At 46.9% G+C, this 19,730-nt stretch overlaps 1 protein-coding gene across 2 annotated transcripts in view; it reads left to right on the top strand.

The window, feature by feature from the left end:
* Positions 1-12,157: 12,157 nt before the first annotated feature.
* Positions 12,158-19,730, top strand: part of LOC140207555 (uncharacterized) — a 38,466-nt gene continuing 30,893 nt past the window's right edge. Inside the window, exons 1-2 of one of the 2 annotated variants that reach the window (XM_072276093.1) lie at positions 12,158-12,499; positions 13,163-13,378. The gene's annotated coding sequence lies outside the window, so the exon portion shown is untranslated. Of the gene's footprint in view, positions 12,500-13,159; positions 13,379-19,730 lie in introns of both variants that reach the window. The other variant, XM_072276092.1, reaches the window with a different exon arrangement.

Below are 19,730 nucleotides of genomic sequence, written 5' to 3'. Positions count from 1 at the left end.
TGTTGCTTGGATTTTCAGCATCTGCAGAATTTCTCTTGCTGCGGTTACAGGTTGAACGAAGGTGATTTTCTCAACAGCTGATAGAAAGATTTTGTTCTCTTTCTCCGAGTTCCTAATCCTTGCATTTAGATAGCTGGAGCTCAGCTCTGTCTGTGAGATCTATCTGCTCCCATTCCCTGACGTGCAGGAAGCTCCTCGGGGCCCGTGTACGAATCGTGGGACTGAGAGAGAGGAAAAAGACCTGCCCTGTCCCGAGTTTGCGGCCACGGTGTCCGGAGCTCACAGCAATTGCACTCAATTAGAGTCGAAACGGCCCTTACCTGTTCCGATGGTGCTGAGGCCGAATGAGTACTGCGCGCATGCGCAATTATCGGAGACTGCGGCAACCATGACGCCTGCGCATTTGATCGGTGCTGCAAGCGACAGCGAAATTTTAAACGCAAGGCTTTATGGGTAATCAAGCTGCCATTAAAGGTTTCTGCAAACACTGGTTCCATGTCCATACCTCAGTTTTTTTTGTGTGTAGAAAACTCAGCAGCTGTTTTAACGCAGAAAGCGGCTCCCATAAACAATACACTAAATATCAACAGGCATTTCGTGTATCTAGTGCCAAAGTACAGTCCTCTTACAAATGCAGATATGAAACACAAGAGATTCTGCTGTTGCTGGAAACACAGTGACGCACACACACAATGCTGAACGAGCTCTGCAGTTCAGGCAGCAAATAAGAAGAGGAGTACACGGTCTAGGCATGCTGAAGGGGGTCGGCTTAAATGCTGTCTACTTATTCCTCTCCACATTTGCTGTCTGATCTGCTGATTACCTGCAATATTTTGTAGAAATTAACCATTTTGTTTTTCAATTAACCAGGTTCCTAATGTTTCTCATTTTTCATTCATGGCCACATCCTGCTGGTCTGGCTCCTCTTCCTCCTCCTGCTCGTAACCTCCAGACCCCATCTCTTTCTGGAGCCCCAAAGCCCTGATTCATGCTGGCAACTCGTTTGTTTCTGACTCTGCTCCATCGAATATTCACTCGCCAGTCTGCTGTCAGACGTTAGAGGTGCATCGCACCAAACCAGCTGTCTGAGGCACAGTCATTTAAATGAGTGAAAATGACCCAAAATGTTGAAAATAGCAGGGACGAAGGAGCTGAACCAACTTAGTCCAGCTCTGGGGAAGCTCAAGTACTCAGTGAGCTCATCGTCTTCTTCCGTCTGGAGACAATCATGCAGGTGTATAAGATGATGAGAGGTATTGATCGTGTGAATAGTCAGAGGCTTTTTCCCAGGACTGAGATGGCTAACACGAAGGGGCAGAGTTTAAGGTGCTTGGAAGTAGTTCAAGGGAGATGTCAGAGGTATTTTTTTTACATAGAGAGTGGTGGCTGTGTGGAATGCACTGCCAGCAACGGTGGTAGAGGCAGATACAATAGGGCCTTTTTAAGAGAATCTTAGATAGGCACATGGAGCTTAGAAAATTAGAGGGTTCTGAAGTAGGGTAATTATAGGATAAATGGGCGGCACAACACTGTGGGCCGAAGGAAGGGCCTGTAATGTGCTGTAGATTTCTGTGATTCTGTGAAATTGAAGGGACATCTCTTCTCCCACGAAGTGATGATTAGTTGCAACCTGTTATCACAGGGAGAGAGAGAGAGAGAGAGAGAGAGAGAGAGAGAGAGGTGAACGGCAGCGATAGATCGTAAAATACTGATATGGAACACAACCATGGGCAGGGACCAGATGGGCCGAGTGGCCTCTCTGGTTTACATTATGAGTGTGGTAGAGACAGGGAGTACCCGAGACACGGGATTTGATACAGAACTGATTTACCTTTCACAGACCCACAATATTAAACACCAGTCTAGTTTAAGGCTAACATCAGCAGAACAGACTGCTCCAATGCTCAGTGACTAGGGTTCAGTCCTGGGTGCGATGAGCAGCCGCAAGAACTGCAGAATCTGACAGTAATAGTCCCTCATGAACCTGCAGCTGCCTTCAGTCACCGTGATGTTTAAGCATTAAACATAAAGCTTATTTGAACTTCCTCTCTGATGTGAAGTTGCTGGAGCTGCAGCAGCTGGGATGATTGTGTAAAACTCTTTGCTCACTCCGGACAGAAATGTGACCTCTATTTATTGTGAACTCACTGGAGCATCACAAGGTGGGTTAACTGAATGACTCTCTTCGCACACACGGAGCAAGTGAACGGCCGCTTCCCAGTGCGAAGCTGTTGGTGTATCTGCGATGGCCGACTGAATCCCTTCCAAAATGAGAGCCCGTGAATGACGTCACACTGCTATCAACGTCATGGCAATGTATCCAATCAGATGACGGACATGGACACGTGATCGGGCTCTCCTTGTAGCGAGTGGGGCGCTGTCTTCTCCAGCATCTCCGCCTCCACATTCAAGGATCGGCGGCATTCAAGCGCTGGTGAACTGACAGAAACAGCGGAACTAACGTGCTTGAGATTCGCGTACACAAATCCTTGCCCTTTTCTGTTAAAAGTTTGCAAAACACGCTTGATGGACAGCATTTCAAATTAGTTAATTTTAGTCTCCATGGTGACGTCGGGATTGTTACAGCGAGACTCAATTTAGTTTAAAGGAACAAAACCTCATTTTCTAACTGGCCACAGTTCAGGCATTCAGGCACAATATCAAACTCTCTGCTTTCCTATCTGTATCAGAATGGATCATTTCTGGCCTTCATCAGTCTGTGACTTGGCTCAGTTTCTCTCTCTCCTTCACGTTCTGAGCATGCGCCACACCTACTAAGATCACATTTTATTTACGCGGCTGCTTCTGGAAACTCTCCGTCCATCCTGGCATTGAATTCAGAGTCAGCAATGTTATTGAATCTCAGGAGTAGGTGATTAGGCTTTCTCATTGGAGATTGATAAACCGGCGGTAGTGTGTGTCTGGACCGGACCACAGTTGTTCACTGTTTTATGGCCTGACGGAAGCAGCGAGACGTGAAATGTCCCAGTCTATTGATGACGCAGAGAGAGTGGAGCTGGGGGAGGGGAGGCTATTCACATGCAATTTCGTAGCTTTGCAATCAGTTCATAGTGCACTGTGGTGCTGCACTGGCGGGGTCCCATTACTGGGATCAGGGCAAAGTCACTGTGGCTATCAGGATTTTGTGAATAAAGCGCCACTCTCCAACTTAGCAACTCGGGCCGCGGAGCAGGCCTATCGTTTGTATAATTGCAGTGCAATTCATGGCATCGTGATAACTAAATACTGTAGCCAACCACGGCCACTCTATCCAGGCCTTTCAATATTCGATAGCACTCATAAATTTGGCCACACGGCCATCAATGCTGTCATCCGATGCATTCACTTAGAACGCGAATAGAAACGTTACCAACACAGACTCCTGTGGAGCAACACGAATCACCGACAGCCAATCAGACAAGGCTCCCTTTATCCCCACCCTTTCTGACAGGTAACAGGTGACAGATGTGTGACAGTCTCGGCCCGAAACGTCGACGCTTTACTCCTCCTCGGAGAGGGTCACTGTCCTGATGAGTTTACCCAGCATTTTGATTGTTACGCCGGATTTCCAGCATCTCCAGGATCTCTGTATTTGGACTTGAACGTGCACATGACACAAATGCATATTCACATCGCTTATACTTTATTGAACGGGACTAGCAAAAAAAAAGATCGACAAAACAGTTGCAGATAAATTAAAATAAATTAAATAGCGGGAGGTTTGCTCTGTGATATAATCGAGTTTAAGCGGGAGTGAGCGTGATGGGGGGGGTGATGATGTCCGCGGGTGGAACGCCCTCTTGAACAGTCCCGTATCTCTATTGGTTGGTGCTCTAGATTGACATTTATCTGCTACCAATGGAAACAAAATATTGCGCGTCATATTACGACAGGTTCTTGTTGTCTGGGAGATGACAGGAGCACGGGTTGCCAGCTCGAGCCCCGGACCGCGGTGCTGACGAAGCTCCGTGAGAGGGCGCGTGGTGCAGTGGCCGGGACCGTGTAATGGCGCAAGAGAGCGATGGGGAGTCTGCAGGATGAGTGAAAGGGAACGGGAAGCTCGTCTTCTCTTCCGGACCGTGCTGCCTTGCAACCGTTTGATTCCGCAACCCCTGCTGGGGTCCGGAATTCTCACTGAAAATGGAATATAAATTCATATTTAGAGCAATATTAATGTTATGTACGGGAAACTAAAAGTTCACACATGCCTTCGCAAACACTCATTCGATTGGTTTACTCCAAATCAGTTGCAAACGATTCTCTTGTGAACAGAGCAATGTGCATACGTAGGCCATTCAGCCCCCGAAAACGGCTACTTCACGCAGTAATAAGGTCCAATAAGAATAATTCAAGTACAAGCGGGACGGCCATTCTTTTTGCTTGTGTCACTGTTTAGACTGGCTTTGGCTCATCGGGCTTAGGGGAGATCAGGTTTGGGTGATACATTGTCTTGTAAGTTACTCTCTCTCTGTCCTCACTTGTTCATTCCTCATTTGTTATGGCAGAGCAGATTAGTGTGAATGGCTCCTGGGCAGGGTTCTGTACTATGTGTGGGATGTGGGAAGTCTGGCAGACCTCCAGATCAACACATCTGCGCCAGGTACACCGAGTAGCGCCTCCCGAGAGAAGGTGTTAAGGAACTGGAGCTGCAGCTCGATGACCTTCGACTCACACGGGATAATGAGGAGGTGACAGACAGGAGCTAAAGTGGGGTAGGACTCTTAGGTTGCAGGAGACAGGTAACTGGGTGGCTGTCAGGAGAAGGTGGGGAAATGCACAGCCACTGTGACCGTTCCCTCATGAATAGTACACAAGTTTAGATGCTATTGAGGGCGACGACGTACCCGGGAGGAGCCGCAGTGACCGGCTGTCCGGCACTGAGTCGGGTGTTGTGGCTCAGAATAACCGAGAGATGAAGACAATTGCAGTGTTGATAGGAGATTCCTCAGTCAGAGGGAAAGCGACGATGTTCTGTGGGGGCGATAGAGAGATTCACATGGTATGTTGCCTCCCTGGGGCCAGGATCATGGGTATCTCGGATCGGGTCCGTGGTATTCTCAAGGGCGAGGGTGAGCAGCCCGAAGTCTGGTGAGCATTGGCAGCAATGACATCGGTAGACAAGGTGATAAGATCCTGAAAAGAGGTTTTAGGGAGATAGTTAAAGAGTTGAGAAACAACACTTCCAGGGTAGTAATCTCTGGATTGCTGCCTATGCCACGTGATGGAATGATTTAACAGGTGATGGCGAGACCTCACTTGGAGCATTGGGAGCAGATTCGTCTCCCTTGTCGTAGAAAGGATGCGCTGAAACTGGAGAGGGTTCAAAGGAGGTTCACAAAAATTATTCTTGGTTTGAAAGGCTTGTCTTAAGAGGAGCGTTTCGTGGCTCTGGGCCAGTATTCACTGGAATTCAGAACAATAAGGGGTGAAATTCTTGATAGAGTGGATGTGACGAGGATATTTCCTATGGTGGGAGAGTCTAAGACCAGTTGACACAGCGTCACACATTGACTGGGTCTTCCATACTCAAAAGGCCTAGATTCGATAGTGTTTGTTAAGTGTGTTCAGAAAAGTTTCCTTCATCGGTACATGGAGCTCCCAATGAGAGAGAGCGCGATACTTGATTCCCTGTTAGATACTGAGACACGGCTGGTGACAGATGATTGTGTCTGCGAATTCTTTACATCCAGCGATCACAACGACATTAGTTTAAAAGTAAGTATAGACCAGGTACGGTCTGCCCCGCGGACTGAAATTCTAAATTGGAGAAAGGCCAATTTCGATGATATCTGAAAGGATATGAGAATTGTTCATTGGGACACGCTATTGTCAGGCAAAGGTGTAATTTTGAGAGTAGCAAGCTTGTATGTGCCTGTCAGAATGAAAGGTAAATATAACAGGTTTAGAGAATTTTGGATTCCCAGAGATATTAAGGCATTAATTAAGAAAAAAAATGGAGTTGGTTAGCAGGTGTCGGCAGGTAGGGAGAACTGAGGTACTTCTGTGATACGGGAGATGCAAGAGAATGCTTAAGACAAGATCAGGAACGTTAAAGAAGACATGAGGTTTCCCAAGGAGACAATGTGATCTGGGATCCCAAGGAGATTCTACAGAAATGCAAAGAGAAAAAGAATTGCAAGGGACAAAATTGGTCCTCTGGAAGACCAGAATGTTAATCAATGCGTGAAGCCAGTTGAGGTGGGGGAAATCATACAGGTTTTGTTCTGCATCTGTATATATTAGGGAGACGGATGCAGAACCTGCACAGAATGTATAGAAGTGGGGCGAAGCAGATCATGGACCACATAGGTATTAAAGAGGCGGACATGTTGCTGCATTGAGGTAAACTCGGTGGAGAGACTCCCAGGGCCTGCCGAGGTGTTCCTTCCGAACTTGTAGGTGGCAAGTGCAGACATTGCTCGGATTCCAGCAGAGATACTTAAATCATCCTTAGCAACCGGCGAGGCACCGGTGAATTGGAGGATGGCGAATGAGACCTTAAGATATAGGAGCAGAATTGGGGAAATTGGACCAGTGAGTCGGCTCCGCCATTTCATTCTGGGTCATCTAATTTCCCTCTCTGAGCGAGTTCACACAACCATAAAATAAAGGATCAGAATTAGGTCACTTGCCCCATCAAGTGCATGGGTAATGTGTACTGTTGTTCCGCTGTTTAGGAAAGGCTCTCTGCTGACGTCAGTCGTGGGAAGAATATTGGACAGTAAGGGACAGGGTCTCTGAGTATTTGGACGGGCAGGGACTGATTGGGGATAATCTTTACAGGTCGTGTCCAACGAATATGATAGGGGTTCAAGGGGAATTTGCTGAGAACGTTGATGAAGGCAAGGAAATGGATGTTGTGTGTACAGACATTAGCAAGATATTTGACAAGGTCCCGCATCGGATGCTGGTCAAGAAAGTTCAGACACTTGGCATTCAATGAGCGGTAGTAAATTGTATTAAGTATTGGCTTTGCGAGAGAAGCGTGGTAGCAATTGCCTGTCTGACTGGAGACCTCTGACTGGTGGAGTGCCAAATGGATCCTCCGTTGTTTGCCATCTCCACCATTGATCTAAGTAATAATGTGGTGAACTCGATCCGCACATTTGCGGATGACACCATGATTGGGAGCACAGTGGAAATCGAGGAAGTCTACTGGATTCCTGCAGGATCTGAATCAGCTGTAAAAATGGTAGAAGGATTTTAATACAGACAAGTGCGAGGTGCTGCACTTCAGAAGGACCAACCAGGGTAAGATTTACACAGTGAATGGTACACTGGGGTGTGCTGTAGAACAAAAGGATCTGTGAATACAGACGCATAATTCATTTAAAGTGGCGCACAGGTATATAGGGGTTGAAATGAAAGCATTTGGCAGGCTGGTTTTCATAAATCAAAGTAGTGATCACAGGAGGTAGAATGTAGTGTTGAAGTTGTAAAAGACGCTGTTGAGGCCTAACTGGGAGTATTGTGTACAGGTTTAGTCATCTACTAGGAAGAAAACTATGAATAGGGTTGAAGCAGTCCGGAGGAAATTTACAGGGATCTTCTCGGATCTGGAGAACCTGAGTTAAAATGAAAGATTGGACCGGTTCACACTTTATTACTTGGAGCGTAGAAGATGGAGGGGGATTTGACAGAGGCATAATAAATAATGAGGAGTACATATAGGGTAAATGCACGCAGGCTTTTTCTACGGAGCAACACACACACACAACGCTGGAGGAACTCAGGAGGCCAGAGAGCATCTATAGAAAAGTGTAAACAGTCGACATTTCGGGTCGAGACTCTTCATCTGAACTGAACGTGAAATGTTTCTTTCTTTCTCTCTCTCTCTCTCTCTCTCTCTCTCTCTCTCTCTCTCTCTCTCTCTCTCTCCTTTCTCTCTGTCTCTCTCTGTCTCTCTGTCTCTCTGTCTCTCTCTCTCTCTCTCTCTCTCTCTCTCTCTCTCTCTCTCTCTCTCTCTGGTAGACTATAGCCTGTCAGTTTGTGAATGTGATCTGCGTGCTGGTCTGTACTCCTGTGAACATATTAAAATTGGGAATCATTCCCTTCCTGGCTCCCATTTTCACTACCACACAACTCCCTGGCTGGTTATAATTTTCAATCAATACGTCACTCCCTCCCTGTCAGCCAAGTTAACCGCGGTGTAATATATAAGTTTCTGCGTCTGCCCCTCCCCGACGGCCATTCCAACAACAGTGCATCTCAAGTTCGCGCGTCAGTCCTTCGATAGCGCCCATTTCCAAACAACCTATCACTCCCCACATGGGTACAATTTCTCGCCATTTGGAATGGGCGTCTTTTCAGAAAGATGCATTTCACAAATATTTCAGGCGCCGTGTTAATCAACAACCCGCTGATTAACCAATGGCGAAGGGGTTTCTTGTTGCAAGAATTGCCCGGATGGAAATACAATATTCAGTTGATGCTAATGTCAATAAATGAATAGTTATAAACCTCTCTGAATCGTACATGGGCGAATGGGTTTGGTTTGTTTTCAAGATGAAATTACGTGCCTCAGAACAGAGAGTCATATGAAACTACAGCAAAAAAAAAAAACAGGCCCTTCGGCCCGTCTAGTCAAACCCGAAAACAGTTAAACTGCCTACTCTCACCGACCTGCACCGTGACCATAATCCTCCATATCCCTGCTATCCATGTACCTACCTAAGCTTCGATTGAACGTTGAAATTGAGCTCGCATGCACCACTTGCTGTCACGACCCTCTAAGTGAAAAAGCACCCCAACCCCTGGTTCCCCGTAAACTTTTCATTTTTCAGCTTCAACCCATGCCTTCTGATTGTAGTCTATCCAACCTCAATAGAAAGAGCCTGCTTGCATTTACCCGCAGCTATACCCCTCATAATTTTGTATACCACTATTAATCCTCTCTCAATCTTCCACGTTCTAAAGAATACAATTTTACCCTGCTCAATCTTTCCCTATAACTCAGGACCCCCAGACCCGACAACATTCTTGTTTTTTTTTTTTTTTTCTGTTTTCTTTCAACCTTGTTTACAGCTTTTCTGTGGGTAGGTGACCAAAACTACACACAATTCTCCAAATTTTACTTCGCCACTGTGTTATTCAACTTCAACATAATATCCCATCTCCTGGACTCAGTACGTCGATTTATTAAATACCAACGTACCAAAAACTTTCTTTACGATCCTCTCTTCCTGTGGCACAACTTTCAATAGATTATGGACCTGACCTCCCAGATCCCTTTGTTCCATGACAGTCCTTAGTGCCCTACCGTTCACTAAGAGCTTTCCTGATTGGTCGGACAGAAGTGCAAATCATTGCACTTGTCTGCATTAAATTCGATCGGTCATTTTTCAGCCCATCTTTACAGCTGATGCAGATTCTTCTACAAGCCACGTTGTCCACTATACCCTCAAATTTGGGGCTATCCGCAAATCTGCCGATCAGTTAAGCACATCATTCCAACTCATTGATATAGATGACAAACAACAAATGCCAAGCACTGATTACTGAGGCACACCACTAGTCACAGGCCTCCGGGCAGAGAGTCAACCCTCCACTAGCACTCTTCCAAAGCGGAATCCTGAATACCGAGCGACTGAACGTTCTCGACCAGCCGCCCATGCTGGACTTTGTCAAAGTCTTGTCGGCAACATTTCTTTCATTCACTTTCCTGGTAGCTTCCTGGAAAAACCCTGTAAGATTAGTTAGACATAACCTACCACGCACGAAGCCATCCTTATGAAGATACAATCAGCAGATATTGGAAATCCAAACAACACATACAAAATGCTGGAGAAACTCAAAATATCGGAGAGCATCTGTACAAAAGAGGACAATCGGCGTTTCGTGCCGAGACACTTCATCGGGACTGGACAGTGCAAGTTTGTCCAAATACATATATATCCAGTCCCGTAGAATAGCTTCCAATAATTTTCACACACTGATGTCAGACTCACCGACCAGTAATTTTCTGGTTTGTGTTTACAGCACTTTGTAAACAGTAGAACAATATCCTCCAATCTCCCGGTACCTCACCTGTCGTTAAGGATGTTTTGAATATCTCCGCAAGGGCCCCATCAATTTCTGCACTTGTCTTCCGCAGGGTCCGAGGAAACATCTTGTTTGATCCTGGAGATTTATCCTTTCTGATTTGCCTCAAGGTGGCAAACGCTTCCTCCTCTGTAATCTGTTCATGGTTCATGAAATTGATACCGCTTTGCCTCGCTTCCATAGGCTCTGCTTCCGTGCCCCGATGAAATGCAGATGCAAATAATTCATTTTAGGTGTTCGACAACTCTTTTGGCTCCACAGATGGATTATCACTCTGGTCTTCAAGAGGTCCAATTTTATCCCTTGCGATCCGTTTGCTCTGAACATGCCTGTCGATTCCTCAGTGATTCTCCTTCATCTTATCTACTAGAGGAACTTCTGCCTTCTTGCAGCCTCCCGGATTTCTTTCTTGAGCTTTCTCTTGCACTTGTGCTTTCTCTTGCACTACATAAGGACCGCATGTGATCCTACTTGCCATTATCTGCTTTCTTCTTTTAACCTGCGCCTCAATATCTCTTGAAAATCAGGGTTCCTGCACATGTTATCCTTACCTTTTATTCTGATCTGCACTTGCATGTTTGTAGTGTAAACATGTCGTTTTCGAAGGTCTCACAGCTTCCAATTATATTTTTGCCAGAAAGCCACCTGTCGCAATCCATACCTGCCAGATCCTTTCCGATACCATCAAAATTGTTTTTTTTTTTCAATTTAGAATCTCAAGCCACCTGTCGGATCTAACATTTTACATACTTACTTTGAAATTATGGGCATCATTGTCACTGGCTGCAGAGTGTTCCTATACACAATCTTCTGTCCCCTGCGCTGCCTCATTCTTTAATAGCAGATTCAATATCGCAGGCTCGCTTATTGGAACCTCTGTGTACTGATGAAGGAAACGTTCTTCGACGCGCTTGACAAACTCTATCCCACCTAGTCCATTTACAGTGTGGGATTCCCAGTAATTATTTGGAAGTTAAAATCACCTACTATAACAAATTTAAGTTTCTTGCAAAGGTCTGCAATCTTACAAATGTGTTCCTCTAAATCCCTAAGACTGTTGGGACGTTTGTATTAGAGCCCTGTTAACATGACCACCTTTCTTATTACTGAGTTCCACACATAACCTCCAGGCTGAGTCGCTGGTGAAGAAGGCGAATGCAATGTTGGCTTCATTTCTAGAGGAATAGAGTATAGCAGCAGGGATGTGATGTTGAGGCTCTATAAGGCGCTGGTGAGACCTCACTTGGAGTACTGTGGGCAGTTTTGGTCTCCTTATTTAAGAAAGGATGTGCTGACGTTGGAGAGGGTACAGAGAAGATTCACTAGAATGATTCCGGGAATGAGAGGGTTAACATATGAGGAACGTTTGTCCGCTCTTGGACTGTATTCCTTGGAGTTTAGAGGAATGAGGGGAGACCTCAGAGAAACATTTCGAATGTTGAAAGGCATGGACAGAGTGGATGTGGCAAAGTTGTTTCCCATGATGGGGGAGTCTAGTACGAGAGGGCATGACTTAAGGATTGAAGGGCGCCCATTCAGAACAGAAATGCGAAGAAATTATTTTAGCCAGAGGGTGGTGAATCTATGGAATTTGTTGCCACGGGCGGCAGTGGAGGCCAAGTCATTGGGTGTATTTAAGGCAGAGATTGATAGGTATCTGAGTAGCCAGGGCATCAACGGTTATGGTGAGAAGGCGGAGGAGTGGGACCAAATGGGAGAATGGATCAGCTCATGACAAAATGGCGAAGCAGACTCGATGGACCGAATGACCGACTTCTGCTCCTTTGTCTTATGGTCTTATGGTCTTACAACGCCTCACTAGTGAAGTTCTACAGTCTGTCCTGGCGGAGCACTGCCATGACATTTTCTCGTACTGGTAACGCTGCCCCTCCTATATTAACCCCTCCCGATCTGTCACGTCTTAAATAATTTGATCCCGAAGTAGGTGTAGCTTATTTGATCAAAGTGTTTGAGCTGAAACTCGCCCTGAGCCGGACAGCCCCGTTCATACACAGGGTGGAGCCCTCAACCCGGCTGGATCAAATTCACAGCCTGGGACTGGCTGAATAAAACGGAGAAGCTTCGCCCCGCTGGTTGCGTCAGAAAAATAAGGAGGAAAAGTGAGATCTACACGGAAATCCAGACAGAAACTATTTGGGAACGCGAGGGAACATTCATACAGCCTCTGTAATTCAGTCTGTGTTTGCTGCATTTGTCTTAGTCCTCTCTCCTCTCTCCCGCTGACCGACCTGTACCAGGCTGGGGAGGAGGTGTGGGACCAGAACTGCGGACTGCCTCATTAACCACGGCTCATCCGGACCTGTCTGTCTGTAATGAGCGACGGACACTCTATAACCGAATAGGGTCGGGAGCAGCAGCGCAGACTGAATTCCGGCGCAGGGTCGGCGCATTTCTCATCCGGGACCGCACTGAACTCCCTCCGGTTTCAACATCAGAGGTACTGCAAATGTTGTCTCCGATTCTGCAAATCCGTGAGCGTGTACAGCGGGGTTCGGCTTTTGTCGGGAGCGGGAGGGAATACAAGGGGAGAAGGGAGCTCTGACACCTTCAGCCAATTAATTGTTGACCAACTGCGTTAAAAGAAACTCGCGCACGGATAGTGATATCTAAAATGTCCCACGGGCCAGGGCAGGATCCCTTCTCCTATTTCTCCCTCTCCCTCTCCCCCCACCCCCCCCCCCTCTCTCTCTCTCTCTCTCTCTCACACACACACACACACACACAGTAGGACCCGATGACAACTACAACAGAAGAGCTGAAGGGGACTCAGAATACCAGAGGGACCGTGACATTTTACTGTTTTACTGATCGAGACGTCGCAGTGGAGAATGCCGCTGATCGATTTATTTAATTAAATCCTAACAATGATATTTAAACTGCAAATATGGGAGTTTGAAGTAAAATTAAGTACTGGAATCTCACAAAGTCTGCTAGCAGTTGTAACAAGTAGTCATTCAGATTGTAGACATTGGGGAACTTTCTTTTCTATATCATAGGGAGATCATTTTTTTTCTGTAACAGAAATGCTTAAATACAATATTAAACGAGTTTTGTGCACAGTTGAAGTGGAATGTAGAACTGGTTTGTTTGGTTTCAGCAGAGAAGCCGCTCCCTGCTCCGAGGAATGTCTGCGTGACGGAATCCGCCCTGCGGATAGGGAGCAGTTGGCAAACAGAGAAATCGCGCTGTCAGTCTCACAGAACAGCAACACCGGCCCCTCCCCCACAGCTACTAAATATCCTTCGCTTGGTTTTCTGGTAAGAAATTGGAAGAAAAATATATCCAGACGGAGACAGAACATTCTTGGTGAATTGAGGTGAGACTAATTCAGCTTCTGATCTTTATTTCCGATCAGCACGTTATCTGTGTTTCGGATCAGTGAATAAGAAGTCATCAGATCCATTGTAACGCTCCTCTGGTGGTGGCGGTGTTAGTGATCCTGCAGTTTTCCGTCTGTACGTGTCAGATTTTCCACAGTTTATATCAAGATTAAAAACTCTTCTGCAACCAGCGGTTACAATTTCAAAGCAAGCGTGTGAAAAGCTGTTTAGCCAACACGAGTTCCGTTTCCAAAACTTGTCATTTCAAATGAATTTATGTTGTATTCTCTTTGAAACTGTTTATTGTAGGTGTATCGAGCTGATCTAATCAATGCCATGTAGAAGCAAAGTCTTTGATTCTGTTCAAGGCTTCGATACATGGAGGAATATGTTCAAACAGTAGAGTAGCAGACGGAATTAGGAGTCCTCGTGCAGGACTCCCAAAACATTAATTTCCAGGTCGAGTAAAGAAGGGAAATGCAATGTTGGCATTTATTTCAGGGGGAATAGAATATAAAAGCAAGGAGTTAAAACTGAGCCTTTATAAGACACTAGGCTGGCCGCACTTGGAGTAATGTCAACAGTTTTGGGCCGAATATATTAGAAAGGATGTTTTGTCATTGGAGAGGGTTGACGAGGATGATTCCTGCAATGGCGCTGTTAACATTTAAGCAGCGTTTGGCAGCTATGCACTTGTAGTCACTGGAGTTTATAGCAACGCGTGGAGAATCTTATTGAAACCCACCAAATGTTGAAAGGACTAGACAGGGTGGATGTCTCTTATGGTGGGGTATCCAGAACTAGCAGGCACACCCGCAAAATTGAGGAGTGACTTTTTAGAGCAGAGGTAAGGATGATTTTTATTGAGCCAGAGAGTAGCGAGTCTACTGCGGTGGAGGCCAAGTACGTGGATATATTCTGTACCGGTCCCACCTTTCCTGGAAGAGAGCCCAATGATCGAATCATCTTATGCCCTCCCTCCCACACGAACTCCTTTGCCATGTATTAAACTGTATAATCTTCCTACTCCTGGCCTCACTGTCACGTGGCACGGGTAGAAATCCCGAGGTCACAACCCTGGAGCTCCTGACCTTTAACTTAAGCAACGAACTCCTCACTTGAGAAAATGGCTTATCACCATTGCATAGGAAACCACAACACAGACGCTGTCCCTGTCTGACTTACTCACATCCGCGTACCCTCCGGGCTCACGCTCTTCCTGAACAGCCCTCTTTCTTCAGTCAGTATCTGCAAGATCATAAAATAAACAACTGAAATGATCTGCTAAAGAGTTCCAGTACTGGTGACTATGTTTTCCCAGTTAAAACACTCTCTTCTTATTCCCTACCTGTTAAAAGGGGGACGTTGATGGCGGAAGCGGAGATAAATGCAAGACACAAACAATGAAGTAACAGGACTAGGTTAATCGAGATAGCAAGGTGAGTCAGGAAGAAACGACGCTGGACATTGACACAGGCGCTGGACGAGACTAGGATTCGGGCCCTGGGCTAGGACGTGGACTAGAAACATGGGACCCGGATGGGAAAATAAGAACGAGGAGCCTGGCATAGGAACACGGAACTCCGAAACCAGAGCATGGACAAGGACATGGAATCTGGGTCTTGACTCAGAACCGGAACCCGGGTCCAGGCTAGGACTCGGGACTAGGATCTTGGAAATGACAGGACGTGGCTACAGGACAGGACGTGGTACTCCAGCACAGGACGAGTTACCACAGCAGCGGGCTGGGCGAGGAACTCCTGGGTGGGGCGAGGAAGCGGAACTAGATGAGGACACGAACCTCAGATTTGGACAGGGTTGGAACACGACGTCTGGAATTGATCTTGGAACACAGGAACACAGAGCCTTAGTCTTAAACTGAACGCTCAGAGCCTTGGATGTGGACTGGACACTCAGAGCCTTGGATGTGTACTGGACGAGGTATTTTTGGGCAGGCCGAGGTACTCCAGGGAAGGACGTGGATCTTGGACTAGGTTTGGCTCGGTTCTTGGATTCGGCTTGTTGGGTGCAGAGCCGGGACTCCTCCTTGGAGCGCAAGGCCGGGACTCTTTCTAGGACGTAGGGCCGGGATGCTTTCTAGGACGCGAGGCCAGGATGACGGCCGAGGCCACTTGCCCAGGGAACTGCTGAGGTACTCCTGGACTGGACGAGAGACTCCTGGACTGGACGAGAACACAAAGCCTTGACTTGGACAGGACTGGAACATGGCACCTGGGACGTGGAACACAGGAACACAGAACACAGAGCCGGGACCCCTCCTTGGAAACAGGACTTAGGGCCAGGGCCTTACACAGTGTCAGGATCCCTCCTTAGGAACAGGACCTAGGGCTAGGACTCTTCTTTGACATGGACACTGAAAACGGGGACACAAAGAGATAGTTCCAAACTCAACGGTAGATAGTTTCTTATCTTGGCGTGGCAAGGCTCCTGTCTCACTCCGGCAGTTGAACTTGACAGGCATGCAGGCGAGGCTGCAGAAGGAAGAGGAAGGGAACAGTCCAGCAGGGAAACTTGGTTTGAGAGGTATTTATGTGCCAGCCCAAAACGGGAATCAGGTGCCTCAATTAAGGCACCCAAAGGAACAAGAGAACACAGGGAAACCCAGAATAAGGAATCGAAAGACCGGACCGTGAACCGGAATGCAGACTTCTTGGACCGGACCATGACACTACCCTGCTCACGTTCACTTTGCCAACTCCAGATATTCCGCCAGATCCGAACCCACTGTGAGGACATTTACATCTCACAGGACGCTGTTCAAATCCCTGTCCCACTCTAATGCAGAGGTCACTTATACCCCACCCCACTTCCTAATCTGCAGTCGCAGCCCATGACGGTTACAGCTGTTTCGAGACCTGAGATTCTGGGGCTCTGTAACAAACACAATGTTAATAACAAGATGCGACAGTAATTAAGGTGAAAAGTGAATTGTTGGTTCCTGAAAGGACACATATCCCGTCTGATCCAATGGACTAGATCCTCCCTAGTTTACAACTTAATTTTCCCTAGGTGATGGAACTACCAATCAACTCACATTCTCCCCACCAAAGTCTACAGTCCCACGCCCTTCCCCCAACTTACCTAACACCCAGAAATCCACCCATAACTTCTACCCACACACAGGCAGATCCCCTTCACCCCAAACCACCACCCAGCTCTGGGAACCGCAAGTAACCGATCCCACAGCTCGGGCTCCGTTGCAAAGTTAAAACCGGCCTCTGAACCGGAGAGGCCGGAGCCTAGAGCCTAGAGCCGGTAAATTTGCTGTTGACACAAAGGTTGGGGATGTTGTGGATAGTGTGGAGGGCTATCAGAGGTTACAGTGGGTCATCGATAGGTTGCAAAACTGGGCTGAGAAGTGGCAGATGGCGTTCAACCCAGAGAAGTGTGAGGTACTTCATTTTGGTAGGTGAAATATGATGGCAGAATATAGTATTAATGGTAAGACTCTTGGCAGTGTGGAAGTTCAGAGAGATTTATCTAATAAGACCCCGGACTGGTCCATTCTTGCCCCCCCCCCCCAACACCACACCTATCCTCAATTTGTCTGGACCATTGACCCCATCTCCAGCTCAACAGTCTATCGGTGTTTGCCCCCAATGTGGTGAATCCCTCTGCTCGCCACCACCGTGGGCTCAGACATTTCCACAAATGAGCCCCTCCTGTTCCCACCGTGAGAAACATCCTGTCCGCTCCCTCTCACATCACCGTTATCCTTTCAATAAAATCCACCCCACCCCCCTCTGCTGGGAATCCTCCCTCCCCGGGAAACTGGCATCAATCCAACGGGCGGAGCGGTCTCCTCCTACCTCTCAGCTATACATCATTCTCCGGCCACAGAGACTCATCACAAACGCCCCTAATTTCTCTCAGGGGAAATTGAAATAAATCAAATACCGTGACATTTGCTCTGTGTTTTGTTCCGCTTTAAGGGGGATTTTGGAGCCGAAGCGGGAGACATCGTCAGTGGTGGTAACGCCCTCTCGACTGGCCCACCTCCGCTATTAGGGGTAAAGAAGTGATTGACTTCTATTTGCATCACTGGGAATAACGTAGCTCGTAAATACTCTGTTGACAGCGGCGGAGGGACTGAGCTAAATTGAGTACAGTAGTACAAACCGTTAAACCCGTCTGAGCGCGGGCCGGGCAGCGCGTTTATGACGTAAAATACCGGACTAGTGACGTCAAATCCCGATGTGCGTCCGGGCCTCCACGTCCTCATCCAGGTCATTTATAAATATCACGAAGAGCTGGGACCCAGAACAGATTGATGAGGCACACCACTGGTCACGGACCTCCATGCAGAATATGACACGTTTGCAACCACTCTTTGCCTTCTGTGGGAAAGCTAGTTCTGAATCCACAAAACAATATCCTCTTGGATTCCATGCCTCCTTACTTTCTCAATAAGACTTGCATGGGGTACCTTATCTGATGCCTTGCTGAAATCCATTTACACTATATCTACTTCTCTACCTTCATCAATGTGTTTAGTCACATCCTCAAAAAAAAAAATCAATCAGGCCCTAAGGCACGACCTGCCTTTCACAAAACCATGCTGACTATTCCTAATCATATTATGCCTTTCCAAATGTTCTAAGTCCTACTTCTCAGGATCGGTTCCATCAACTTACCAACTACTGGAGTAAGACTCACTGGTTTGTAATTTCCTGGGCTATCTAATATTCAATGACAGGACCGGCTGGAGGGGCCGAGTGGCCTGCTCCTGTTCCTGTTATCTGTGTGTTTAAAGAAGAGGAATAACGGGCCCCTTCTTCGGCCTGCAGGATTTCCCAGCGGGTGTTGTAACCATCGGTGTTTGAGGCCAATTGTTCCCAAATGGTCATCAATTTAGCTGAGAGGGCAAATTCAACATATCCAAGTCTGTTATCGACAAATAATGTAGAATTATGTATCGTTAATGACACAAAACCGATATTTTAATATTGTTGCTGACAGAGAATTTTATAATTGATGTTCCATGTGTTATCTGAATGCACGTGTCTGTGATGCTGCTGCAAGTCAGTGTTTCTCTGTACCTGTACCTTCCCGTACTTGTGCACTTGGCAATAAATTCAACAGGACCTGAGAAAACGTGGATACATAGAAACATAGAAAAGCATACAGCACAATACAGGCCCTTCGGCCCACAAAGCTGTGCCAATCATGTTCCTATCTTAGAAGTACCTAGACTTTACACATAGCCCTCTATTTTCCTCAGCTCCATGCAGCCATCCAGGAGTCTCTTAAAGGACCCTATCGTTTCCGCCTCCACCACCGCCGCCGGCAGCCCATTCCACACATCTCAGTGAGATCTGAGTAGTGATGATCATCTTGGGACCTCGGTAGTTTGAAAAAAATGCAAGACCCTTTGGAGTGTCGATGAGCACGGGGATCTTGGAGCCCCAGTTCATTGTTCCCTGGAAGTGACTACACATATTGACTTTATTATTTACTACGCATGCTTAATTTTATTATTCGAGGCATTGAGTTCAGAAGTCAGGAAGTTGTGTTGCAAATTTATAAAATTCTAGTTAGACCACATCTGGAGTATATCATACAGTTCTGGTCGACCCATTCTGGGAAGCATTTTGAGGCTTTGGAGAGGGTGCAGAAGAGGTTTACCAGGATATTGCCTGGATTAGATGACATGTTCCTATCTCTCAACATTAGCAGAGATAGGAACAGACAAGTTAGAAAAGCGTTTAAGTGGAGTACGGGGAGTATGGGTATAGCATGAGGTGGAGGATAAATCCTGGCTGAGGGATTGGAGCAGGGGGCAGGGTTTCAGATTTCTGGATCATTGGGACCTCTTTTGGGGCAGCTGTGACCTGTACAAAAAGAATGGGTTGCACTTTAATTCCAGTGGTCCAATATCCTGGAGGGGAGGTTTGCTAAGGATACTGAGGAGAGTTTAAACTAGAATTGTTGGGGGGGGGGCGAGACCGAACTGAAGAGACTGGGGAAGAGGCGGTTGGCTCACAAATGGAGAAAGCTTGGAGACAGTGTGTGAGGGAGGATAGGCAGGTGATAGAGAAGGGACGTGCTCAGACCGATGGTTTGAGATGTATCTATTTTAACGCAAGGAGAATTGTGAACAAAACGGATGAGCTTAGCGCGTGGATCAGTACTTGGAAATATGACGTGGTGACCATTACAGAGACTTGGATGGCTCAGGGACAGGAATGGTTACTTCAAGTGCCGGGTTTTAGATGTTTCAGAAAGGACAGGGAAGGAGGCAAAAGAGGTGGGGACGTGGGACTGTTGATTAGAGATAGTGTCACGGCTGCAGAAAAGGTGGAGAAGTTGGTAAAAGAGGGATTGTCT

This window comes from Mobula birostris, chromosome 13, assembly GCF_030028105.1.
Source record: "Mobula birostris isolate sMobBir1 chromosome 13, sMobBir1.hap1, whole genome shotgun sequence".
NCBI lineage: Eukaryota > Metazoa > Chordata > Chondrichthyes > Myliobatiformes > Myliobatidae > Mobula > Mobula birostris.
The sequence above is the reverse complement of the archived record's forward strand: the minus strand, read 5'-3'. Positions and strand labels throughout refer to the sequence as shown.